General features: G+C 36.5%; 1 long non-coding RNA gene across 1 annotated transcript; it reads left to right on the plus strand.

Annotated features, from left to right (window-relative positions):
• The first annotated feature begins 10,410 nt into the window (after positions 1-10,410).
• On the plus strand, positions 10,411-12,112 carry LOC146545219 (uncharacterized). Its single transcript, XR_014881234.1, has 3 exons — positions 10,411-10,436; positions 10,593-10,803; positions 12,050-12,112. It is a non-coding gene; the product is annotated as an uncharacterized LOC146545219 (long non-coding RNA).
• Positions 12,113-12,360: the final 248 nt, after the last annotated feature.

Raw genomic sequence — 12,360 nt, forward strand, 5'->3', positions numbered from 1 at the left:
GCAATGTTTGAATGCCACATTTTCAATTGAAGACATTTGCAAAATGTCAATAAATAGGGTACTACATACTGCAAAAAGATTCGGAGATAAGACCTTATTTTTATATATACTAGCAAAAGATTAATGCAATCTGCTGTAGGCACCTGAAGGTTAAATTTGGGAGAAAGGTGGGCAAAGTGAATAAGTCTGTATTAAAACAAATAAATTTAAAAACTCAGACAGGTACTTTCCCTTGGTTATTTTTTTCTGTCTTTGCCACTGGCAATAAAGGTTAACAATGCAAAACTCCCACCAGCTGGTGTTTCACAAAGAAAAAGCCCTTGGGAAAATGACTCTTCTATTGACAAAGACAGCCTGAAAGCTCTTCTTCAGAAGCCAGTGCTATTTACATAAGCACATAAAGGCAAGCCACAATGCAATTAGCTGTATCAGGATCACACCACTGAGTGCGAGAGTTCTTTACAAAGGTTCACCCATACACTGTCATGATGGCGCTTTATGCCTTTAATTAGAGACTCTGTTATTGACTTTAGGGCATTAATTCTCTGGGGTCTAGTGACAATGAAGTTATGACGAGTGATTTTCTGTGTTCAGCTTCTTGTAAGGTATATTTTGTTGTGTTTATAAAAAAATAAAACCAGAATTTTAAGATTAGATTAAAAACCTTAATATATTTTTTCCAAAAAAAGAAAACGAGGTTCTTCAGTAATCTGCTCGATAATATACAGGCCCCTGAAGAAAAATATAGCAATTATATATACTAAAAGAGATACTAAGTGTCAAGTGTACTTTAAATAAGAATAAGAAGAAATTAGGCAAAAATGAGAAACGAATGGTGATTTTGAAAAAAAAAAAATCATATCCCAATTAATTTCTTTTTCTTTGCACAATATAGTATGACTGCTTTGAGTCAGATTATTTAACATACTTCTGTGTCCTTTGCTTAGTTTTACTGGGACCGTTTTTCTTTACTAAATGTTTAATTATTTATTTATGCCTAATTATTCATATTACATAGTTGAGAAACTGAGTCAAATGTTCTTTCTGTGTGCTGTTTAACTCACAGGTTTAGAATAGAGAATAATAGAAATCAGACAGAAAAAATGAATATCAAACAACTTAGTTCCGCTACTGGTTTTCAGGTGTTAATTACTTTTTCCTAAATTAAGAAAACTTTGTCTATTCCTGTATACTTTCATGAATATTCTGTGATATTATTCTATAAAAAGTGCTGTATAAAGTAAAAAAATCTAAAATGGATCAAGTTAATTTAATAAGTGATCAGCAATAGCAAATCTGAAACACTCCTCTTGGTTGAGGGATTATACCCAGTTGCTCTCTCCCATCGCAGTGTACGATAAGGATCATTTTACCTTCTGTTCACATTTCTTTCACTGAACTCCTATTTTGCTTTGCTGTGGGGGATATGAAAGAATTTAGAGCCCAAAAAACAAATGACATGCAGAGCGGGACATTGAATTGAATTGTGGAAATCTTTGTTTTCAGTTTTCATGGATCCAGAAGATGATTAGATAAATTCAGTATAGAGAAAATTTACCGAAGCTTCTAAACTCAAACCAACTCTAGCTCTAAATGTATGTGACCCATAGCTAAGGATCATGAAATCACATAATAATTTTGTTTGGAGACGATATTTGAGATTATCAAATACAATCATCATAAAACCATAGAATATCTTGGGTTGGAAGGGATCCCAAAGATCATCAAGTTCCAACCTCCCTGCCCCAGATAGGGCAAACAACCTCCAGGTCTGGTGCTAGACCAGGTTCCCCAGTGCCCCATACAACCTGGTCTTGAACACTTCCAGGGATGGAGAATCCACAGCCTCACTGGGCAGCCTGTTCCAGTACCTCACCCCTCTCTCTGTAAAGAACTCCCCGTGACATCCACCTATGATTACAAGTCCACTGCTAAACCATATACCTGAGTATCTCATCCACACATTTCTTAAATATCTCCAAGGACAGTGATTCTACCACCTCCCATTCCAATGTTTGACACCATAAAGAAATTGTTCCTGATTTCCAGTCTGAATTTCCCTTGGCATAACTTGAGGCCATTGTTTCACATCCTACCTCTTGTACCTAAGAAAAGAGAAGGATACATTCCCCATTCTTGTTTAGTCATAAAGAGGTCTCCCCAGAACCTTCTCTTCTCCAAGCTGAAAAAACCCGACTCTCTCAAAGTTCCTTCATAGAAGACGTTCTCCAATCTTCTGATCATCTTCATGGCTGTCCTCTGGACCTTCTCCAACAGCTACAAATCAGTTCACTCAAGCTCTCCTCGTAAGGCTTGTTTTCTAGTTCCTTCACCAGTTTAATTGCTCTTCTCTGTATACACTGGAACAATCCAACATCCTTCTTGTAGTGAGGGTTATAAAGTGAACACAGTATCTGAGTCGTGGTATCAGCAGAGACAAATACAAGTAGATGGTAACCTCCCTGCTCCTACTGGCCACCCTGTTTCTGATACAAGCCAGGAAACCACTGAAATTCTTGGCCACCTGGACACACTGTTCATGTTCAACTGTCTGCTGACCAAGAGACCTAGGTCCATTTCTGATGAGCAACTTTCTACCTACTCTTCCCCAAGAAACAGCATGTGGTTGAGAAGGCCCATGTGCAGTGCCCAGCATTTATCCCTGTTGAATGCTATGTGGCCGAACACGGATCATTGATCTACCCTACCCAGGCACCTCAGCAGAGCATTCTGTCTCTGAAGCAGTTCAACAGTCCTGCCTACTTGCTATCTGCAAATTTCCTGAGTGATTCAATCCTTTCATCAGTATTATTGAGGAAGATACTAAACAAATTTGACCCCAGTACTGAGCTCTGGAGTACACCACTTGTGACTGCCTGCCAATCAGATTTATCTCCTTTCACAATAACCCTTATAGCTTGGCAATATAGCCCTTTTTTTTTAACCAGTGAACAGTACTACATCCATCCAAGCTAAGAGCAGTCTGTTTCTTCAAGAGAAGGCTGTGTGAAACAGTATTGAATACCTTGCAAAAATTTAAGCAAACAACATCCACAGCCTTTCCCTTGTCCATTAAGTGGATCATTTTGTCGTAGGAGATCAGTTTAATAAGGCAGGAGCTGCCTTTTATAAACCCATGCTGACCTGGGCCTCGTCACCTGCTTGTTCTGTATGTACCATGAAATAGCATTCAGGATTATCTGCCTCATGACCTTCCTTGGCACTGAGGTCAGACTGGCAGGCCTGTAGCTCCCTTCTTGTACATGGACATCACACTCACCAATTACCACTTAATTGGGACCTTCCTGGTTAACCAGGACTGCTGGTAAATTATTGAAAATGATTTGGCAAGCACTTCAACAAACTCCTTCAAAGTCTTTGGGTGGATCCCATCCAGCCTCATAAATTTGTACGTATTCAAGTGTAGGCTGCTAACCATCTTTTATGCAAGAATTCCTGTATTATCTTTGGCTAGATATTGCTGGAGCCAAGACATAGGCTAGATACCAATTGGATCTGTTATAGAATAATTATTCTTTTCAATGCAATTTTCAATTTCACAGGTGACAGAGAGAAGTGAATATGGGAATAATAAAGAGAAAAGTGAAGACAAGATCATGTAAAGGTAGGGCGTGCAACATTATAATATTTTGGTTGTAATTAATAGCAGTCATTTCAGCACTGAGATTCCCGTCACTGTATGTGATGCTTTCATAAATATTTTTTGCTGTCTTTGGAATAAAAATGATGGAATACAAGTACATATCCCAGTCTCTAAACTGACCCTACTTTAAACTACATAATGTTTTCCTTTGATAAAATTGAATATGTTATTTGATTTAATGAAAGAGCAACGTATTTCCCAAGATACACCAATAATTCTGTTTTTCTAACTGAGGAATCTTTTTTTTTTAATGTAACCATACTTTAGCTAAAAATAGAACTTTAGATATCAAAAAGCTGCTTAGCTAGTTTTCAACTGCAATAAGAAAGTATGTTTTGATATATGGTAGTTTATATAAAAATATGATTAGCTAATTGTCCAATATATTGGTCAGTATATTTAACTCAACTAAATTTGTTGAAATGTAGTCAGACTGGACACTATTTAATTACCTGTTGAAGCAAAACCCATCATAATTTCCAGTTTCTCCATACTAAATCATGTCATAAAATCAGAATCATAGAATCATAGAATAGCATGTGTTAGAACAGACATAAGAGATCACCTGTTACAGACCTCCTTGCCATGGACAGAGTACTACAGTAAGTTTACATCCTGATTAATAAACAGAGTGAGTCCTATTATAAGGCATTTTTTGCAAGAATATTCCATCCAATGGACTGGAGATCATAACAGAAATTCTAAACATTGAGCTAAGCAGAAATGTCCTAATTTTTTCTTGCTATTAATCCTCTGTGCAGACTTCAAAGTTAAACAAAGAATAGTCTCCTTTATGTAATGAATTTATGAGGAGAGACTACGACAAGGCAGTTTTATATAAAATCCCCAAAACTATGAGATGTAAAATATAATTTTAAACAAGGACAATACACTCCACTGTAATAAAATACTTGTGGCATACTTGTTGAGCTTCTATATTACAAAGGGATAAAATGATAGCATGGACTGCTCAATATTTTTCTACAAAAGTGGAAAAATTCTCTTTTTCTTCAGCTGTGATTTTCATCTACTCTGGGTTAGCACTGAAGGTTATACTGACTTTAACATGGCCTCTGTGAAACAAAGTGAAATTAATCAAATTTTTAATAGGGTATGCTAAATGATAAAAGAAAAATATATGTGTATATATCAGATTTTCAATGTGAACTAAAAGGTCATGAATCTCTGAAAAAGAGCAACTGCAAAAAATTACTTATCCCATCTCTTCCAGATACTTCTTGGATTTCTAGAGATTTCCCACTCACCTGTGTCTTATGCTGATGAGCTGTGTGAATAGCCAGAGAATTTTGTAAACCGTTTCTTTTCAAGAGCACTAAACTAATCATAAAAAAAATCATTAAAAACCCACATTATTTCTTAGTACAAAAGTAGCACATTTTCTGATTATTTCCACATCATGTTTGTCATTGGTTTTAGTCTCAAACTGGGGCATTGGCATGGCTGGTGTCATTTGCTTTGATCTGATTTTACTGAAAGTATCTTCAGCCACATAAAACTTCAGTCCGCTCTTACTTAGCAATGACACTACTGTGTGGTTGATTTATGGGTGATCACAGTATAGTAGTATCTGATAGTCCAATCACATGGCAGGAAGTTAGTGAAGACCAGATCTCCTTTTATACTTCTGTGTTAAGTTCATCAGGGCAGTTAATGAGTGGTCCTATGTAGCAGCTCTGTACTCCCAGCCAATGATAAGGCTGCTTATACAACACAAATACATCATGACTTACATTCTGAGTTGTTTTTCTCCATGTCAAAAGCTGTCAGACATCCCCTTTGGGCTTCAGATGTATTTTTAGCAAGTTCTAATCTAGGCTACTGTCAAATGATTCTTATTTAGAATGTAGCTGTAGAAGAAAAAGGCAATAGAAAAGCTTCTGTAAATCCTCACGCAATATACAGTGTCTTCATCATTTATCTTGTATGTGCTGCAGCTTACTACTCTAATACTATAGGTGCTGTACTGCATCTTTGTAAAGACCTTTCTCTTTCAAAGAAGCCCTCTGTCTTTCAAGATATGCTTACGTTTTTTTCCTCTTTGTATTGTGAAGTTCAGAAAGCTGTTTTTTCATAATATATATAGTCTATTTCTATTTGACAATTACTCACTATTTTGCAAAGATCTTATTATCTGAGTGTATCTTATAAAAATTCTCTCTTGTAGTATTAATAACATTCTATCTGTCATTTTCTGAAAATGACTTCTTGTTGGGATGCTGCTCAGTTAAGCATACCAGCAGGTTACATCAAACAATGCATTGAATAATGTCAAAACATCTAAAAAGCAATCACATTTGTATCAACAATCAATAACACCAACAATAAATTATGAGAAATCAATTAAGATACAGGCAGTCAATGCAAATTAGTATAACTGTTTACTTTGACACTAGCAGATCAGCTAGCCAATAGCTTTTTGAAAGCTGCAGTATACTAAAATCCATTAAACAGCAAATTACATCGGTTACCAAATAAATAATTCCTATTATTTTTGTAGAGGTACATTTTTTAATATATCAACTAGAAAAATTCTGAAAGGGATGGTTCCATTTACTATGGGAAGAGTTCTGTCAAATTTGTTCCGAGCTTCTCTAGCCAGACACCACTAGTAATTAGGAATGCAGGGGACAATTGCCTGTATAACCTTTTGACTGTTCATCATCTAGATCCACTGTAATAAGCTCATAATTGCACCATAGGCAGAAATGCTAAGATTCTCTCCTGTTGCACCTTACAGAACTGCTGATTGACTCAAAAGGAGATACTACTAACTATCACCTTTTAAACAGGAGGGAGATTGATCTGATAGAAGAGGGGGGAATGGCTTTAAGCTAAAAGGTGAGATTTAAGTCAGATCAGGAAGAAATCCTTTAGTTAGAGGGTGATGATGCATCAGCACAGCTGCCCAGGAAAGCTGTGGATGCACTACGTGGATGTTCTAGGTCAGGTTGGATGAGACCCTGATGTGGTGGGTGGCAGCCTGCCCATAGCAGGGAGTTTGGGGCTCAATATTTAAAGTCCCTTCCAACCTAAACTACTCTGATTCTGTGATTCTGTGATTTTATAATGTCTTCATCAATGACATCAACAGTAGTACTGAGGGCACCCTTTCAACCTAAGCCTTTCTATGATTTTATGATTATTCTACTATCTTGTTCTGTACACTGTGATATTGTTTTCTTGAACTGAACCTGGCACAGTCATACTACCATTACCAAGCAAAATGATTTTAAATTGAGACTAAAGATCTGAGCTTGCTTTTTAAGTCTGTACTATTTTTCTAGCAGAACAGAATTTATATTAAACCAATTGAGTATATGAAGTAAAATAGATGAGTAATACAAGGAAAGGTTATAATTTTTCTAAAATGCCACGGAGAAAGGAATTCTTCTTTTGTTTTTCATAGTTATTTATTTTGTTTTATTTTAAGTGAAATATTAACCACTTGGATATAGTGATTTCATAACTCCAAATGCTACAAAGGACTATTTTAACTATATAACCTCCTGGTACATTTTTCTGCAGTCTAGTTTTAAATCTTCCTCCTGTCAGAAAACTATGATGTACATTATCATTACAGACTCAATGAAGAGAAGATAGGACAACTTGCTACAAATGAGTCATAGTTTTCTAATTCTGCTCTGCATGGGCACTTTTCATACAGTACTTTCTCTTATGGTGTGTACTCTGGCCAGGCATGTTGTCAACCAGAAAACTCCTAGCTTTATATAACTGTTTCAAACACACTGCAACTACAGCTGCCTGAAAACCTGAGATCTTCCTTTCCTCAGATTGATGGAAAATGCGGTAAGCAAGAGGAATGTACCTAACATATATATCAGTATGGTTCACCTCAACTATCCATACCAGTAATAAAAGTAATGTCCTGAATCAAGTCATTTCTTGGGGAGAGGCCAAAAGCAATTCAACATGTTAAGAATGGCTGAATGTAGTATTTTTAAAATCGAAAAGCATACCAAAAATCTAAAAAGATTTCTGGGAAACTTTCTGCACAAAAGGACACCAGTGTCCTCATGCATGTGTCTATTTGATTTTTTTTCCATTCCAAGAGAGTAATAATGTAGAAAATCTTTAGAAAATGTTCCAGAAGATTTCTAATGTGTCTTAGAGACAATGTTCATTTTGCAGTAATATTGTTCCTAGCCACTGTATCAGCAATTACACAACATGAAAACATGTTTTAATATTAGAAACAAAAACATCTTCCTGATAATCTTTCTTTGTTTCTATTTAGGAAAACTGCATAATCTGAATTTATTATTGCTCCTATTCCTTCCTTTGACTTTATAACATTAAGCTTCTAAAAATTAGGGAACTGCTCAAAAAACTCCTGCTATTCTCTGGAAATGTATTTTGCATATTTGAACTGTGAAATTACAGCTAGTTTCTCTTGAGACAATTCTTTAGAAAAGATCTTATCAACAGAACTTCAGTTACAAAATAAATAATGGAGACATTTTAAATGAAAATTATTACTGTTCTGGCTGCAGAATCAAGAATCAAATGAGTTCATGGCACTGACCAGTGTTTTCTGTCCGTGCAACAAAAACTAGAGATTGCTTGTCAGCTACAAGATTGCTGTCTCATATTAGGAAATAGAGGGATTGTGCCACAGAAATAGACATGGCTGTGGACTGGGGAGATATAACAAATGTTTTAAATAGATTTAAAAAGAACAAAAAGAAAGGAAGACTGGAAAAGAGCAATAAAATAAAGGAGGACAGAGAGTTCAAGGAGAGCAAAATTAGAGGGGAAGCAAAAGAAGAAAAAGAAAGAGCTGCTTTTGGGAATAGAGTTGATCTTTTATGTCATGAAATGCAGTTTCTTTGAAAAACACTTATGTATGAGCCCCATCTTTTTTTGTCTGAAACATAACTGATATCAGCTTTCATCAAATCTGAGGTCTGAACTCCAGAAGAGTTTCCCTGAGGGTGCAGGTTTTGAGAACTGCAGGTTTTCTTGGTTGCTGCCTGGTGCCTGAGGAGTCCCAGAAGTTGGTTGGTAAAATGAGTATTCTTGTACATTTACTTGCTCATATATACAGTTAAGCTAATATATAAGTCAGTTTCTAGGAGCAGCTACAGGTGCTATTCAGTTCTTTCTTTCTTTCTTTCTTTTTTTTTTTTTTTTTTTTTTTTTTGATTTCCCATGATTTTCTAATGTTTTGGTCTTCTAGATTACTAATTCACAATGGTTCAAATCCAAATCCAAAATCTTGACATTTCCTGGAAATTAGAAGCTCTGCTTTGTAACTCCAACTAGTTCTTCAACATCTTTGATGCGTATTCTGGTTCTTTATAAAGGAAAAAATTCATGCTCTATGGCTATTTTTCCATTTCTGGCCACATGAGCTAGAGAATGAGTCAGTGAATTTTATGAGTAGAAAAGACTTTCCTTGGAGCATTTGCTATAGCAAACCATGAACTTTCTATTGTCATGCAAACATTTTATTTCTGAAATATTTTACTCCTAGACCTGCAGAGCCCTAAGGATTATTCATTTTCATGTAACCATAGAATTATTTGAGTTGGAAGAGTCATTTAAGGGTTATTTAATCAAATCTTCCTTCATTTAATAGAGACACCTACAGCTAGATCAGGTAGCTCAGAGCCTGGTCCAGCCAGACATTGAATGTCTCCAAGGGCACCCTTGGCAACCTGTTTCAATGCCTCACCACCTTTATCACAAAACACTTTTTCCTTGTATCTAGTACAAATCTCCCCTCTTTTAGTCTGAAACCCCTTCCCCTCGTCCTATCACAACAGGCCCTACTAAAGTGTCTGTCTTCTTCTTTCTTATAGACTACCTTCCATCTATTGGTGCCCTCAAGTCCTTTTTGTCGAGGCTGTACTCAATCCTTTCATCCCTCAGATGTACTGATAGTAGAGTTTGCTTCAACTGAGGTGCAAGACCTTGCACTTGGTTTTGTTGAACCTCATGAGGTTCTCCTGGGCTTAGTGCTCAAGACTGTCTAGGTCTCTATGGCACCCCATCCACTGGACATGTCAGAATCCCCACCAGCTTGCTGTCATCCACAAACTTGCTTACTGTGCACTCAATACCACTGTTGATGTCACTGATGAAGACATTATGCAATCATAGAATCATAGATTTAGGTTGGAAGGGACCTTAAAGATCATCCAGCCCCAACCTCCCTGCCATGGGTAGGGTTGCCAGGCTGCCTAGGGCACCATCCAACCTGATTTAGAACAACTCCAGGAATGTGTGCCAGTGTTTCACCACCCTCTGAGTAAAAGATTTCTTCCTGATCTGACTTAAATATTGCCTTTTATTTTAAAGCCATGCAAAAATCTAAGTACATTAATAGAAACACAGTTTCAGAAAGAGTCTGAAAATCTGCAGTTTGGCATCTCCAGGTATCTTCAAGGTTTCGGTGTTTGCCATTCTGGTTTTTAGCAAGAAAAGTTTCAAGAAGGACAGGCTACCTGTTTGCCTGTTGCTACCTGTTATTATTATTATTGGTGAACTTTTTACATTGTTTGTCAGCTCTGATTTTTGCAGAATGGGCAGATAAGGGAAAGGATAAGCACACACAGTGACGCATCATTCAGGCATTTGGATTTCCTTTAGGAATTTTTCTTGAAGACTTTGGGCTTTGTTCTATTTCAGTGGTCTTGTCTGAAGTGTATGCTGCACTTCCTATCTGTCATAGAGAGACAAACCTCAGAGTGGACTTCACACCAGTTCTTATCATCTAGTAGATCTAAGGGTAAGAATGTGGATACTAGTTCTCAAAGGCTTTCAGCCTTTTGCTACCACAGCCCTTTGATGTAAGCTGCATAAATAAGTGCAATTTGCTTTCACTTATGTGTATTTTTATTTGTAACAATAAAATCACCAAATGTCATCCTCTCATTTTCCACAGGTTTGCAAGGCACCTCAGTGACATCTGAGAAATGTTTGCTCCTCCAACACATGTAGGACTGACAGCTGGAGCTTCACCTTCTGAAGTTTTCTTAACACAGCATACTCTGCAGAACAGTCCTTCAGTGTGCACTCTGCTAATGTTTTTGAAATCATTCTCCTGTTAGCAAAGCTGGATGAAGGTGGTAGTCCATGCCCAACGCCACATACAGGTATGTAGTTCAATGAGAGAGGGTTGCTAGCCGGTAACAGAACAGCTTTAAAGCACTTTGTCTACGTTTGTCTTGTAATGTGCTACTTTGTAGTGTACTGCTCCTTCTCTACTAATACCCTGTATCTCTGTGTGAGATGTTCGTAAGTTGGGAGTAGATGCTATGTACCTTGTTCAAATGAAATCTTCAAAACATCTTTAGTACTTTAGTATGAAAATATTCTTGTCCAATATGATGCCATCATAAGTCCCACATGCAGTGAAAATTGTTGCTGTATCACGGTGTGTGGGGGTAGATGCTTTCCCAGTATAAACAGAATCCAAAGGATGTAATGCCCTGTAGGACAAAGAAAAATTTTAGCTTTTGAAATTTTTTTTTTTTGGCTACAACCACAGAACACAGAAATAATGTGCTTCTGTAGAAAACTCAGCGCATTAATTTGGCACATTTAGTACTTTTTCAGTTTTCAATTTTTTTTTTTTTTTGAGAAGATAACTATGAACAATGCAATTTAGTAACATAGTTTCTCATGAACAAAAGCACAAATAATTACAAAATAATTACAGAAAGAGATGTGTTAAATGCAAAGTGATATATGCGCTATTTAGAAATAATAATAACAATAATAAAGAAAATATTTGATCTGGCAGGGCTACTTGGACAGCCAAATTACCAGGCTAAGTCTGGATGTCAGTGGAAGTCATACTTGGGGATGGGTGTTCATGGTGATGAGGAGGAGGTATTATTTTGGGAGTTATTTTGTTTATTTGCTTGTTTGTTTGTTTCATATTAGCCATTAACAGGATATTTATATAGCTTCTAAGATCTGTTTTCTGTTATTTTCACTACTCTTCGCAGTGTTTGCACTTGTCAGCACAGACATTCTTACAAGAAACACAGATCTTTGTTAAAACTAACTAACATTAAAATATTTTGTACATGCTGCAGAAAGTATCCAAAAAGATTTTCAAAATTTATTTTACAGTTTCACAAAAGGCAAGTAAAACTTCACTAAATGCTTCACCTCTAAGATGCACAATGAGGAACTGAGGCACTCACAGCAAATCTGATTGCATATCATGGCTTGAAACTACATTATTGGTTGCTTGAAAGCCAAGAGTAGCTCCTTTGATTTACACAATATGAAGCCTATTTAAATTGCAAGTAGCGATATCATAAACCTGTGCTCTTACAATATCTCCTTTCTGTGGCCTTACTCCAAATGTATCCATCTTGATTCTCTCAGTTCTTGAATGTCAAGATACTTTTGTCACAGTCTACTCACAAAGGATTTTGGCAGATGACACAGGCTAATAATCTACCAGATTCACGTTGACTTGCAACGTCAGTTCTCCTGCAGTCAGACTTCCGTGCTGCCTTGTCAGATTGTAAGAACCCAAGAAACAGAGCAGACAATACTTTTTTTAAAGATTTGTATAATTATTCACAGGCTTCTCCACTCCTTAGTGAAGCCCAAATAAAGCAAAGCAATTAATGGAATTTTGTTATGTTGGAATTTTCCAGGAATACTTTCTGATGTCCTTTGACTAAGCAGTC

This window comes from Meleagris gallopavo, chromosome 1 (assembly GCF_905368555.1).
Source record: "Meleagris gallopavo chromosome 1, MGAL_WU_HG_1.1, whole genome shotgun sequence".
NCBI classification, from domain to species: domain Eukaryota; kingdom Metazoa; phylum Chordata; class Aves; order Galliformes; family Phasianidae; genus Meleagris; species Meleagris gallopavo.